Here is a 705-nt window from a genome sequence, read left to right on the forward strand (position 1 = left end):
TTAGAGTATTTTATTAACTCAAAAATTTTGGTGCTTTAATAGTTGAGTGTGTGTATGTGAAATTTGGACAATATTTGTTTAATTTAGTTTTAAGTAAATAATATAGATTATTTGGTTTTAAAAGTTTGGTGTGTGAGAAAGATTTAATTTTAAGAATTTTGTTGTGTGTGAATTAATTTTATTGTGAACAAATTGTTATAAATATTTATGTTTATGTAGCTAGCTCTTTGAGTCTCGAAAATGAATCGAGACCGTTGGCACCGAGTTAGCGGTGAGGAGAACTCTGATATAATAATGTTGTTGTGGTGATTTATGGTTGAAAATTTTGGAGATTGAATATGGGTGATTAATGTTTGGAAATTTTGGTGAGTCATGTTTGGTGAAATTGATGTGTTCATAATTAATATTATGAATTTTTTAGAAGAAATTTATGTGTGACTTGGTGGAAAATGAATTTAATTCAATTTAGGTGTGAATGGAATTTGGAGTTGTGATTTATGTGTGGTTGTGGAAATTTTAATTGGTGTGAATAAATATGTTTGAGTATGCTCTGTGTTGTGTTTGAAAAATCATTAGTGTTAAATGAGTATTAAAAATGAGGAATCTTTTAATAGCTGCATTTACTTAATGATTATGGTGAAAAGAGTTAGAGTATGCTCATGCATTTCATAGTACATGGTGACCGCGATGGGGCCATGGTGATAG

This window comes from Cicer arietinum, chromosome 3 (assembly GCF_000331145.2).
Source record: "Cicer arietinum cultivar CDC Frontier isolate Library 1 chromosome 3, Cicar.CDCFrontier_v2.0, whole genome shotgun sequence".
Lineage (NCBI taxonomy): Eukaryota > Viridiplantae > Streptophyta > Magnoliopsida > Fabales > Fabaceae > Cicer > Cicer arietinum.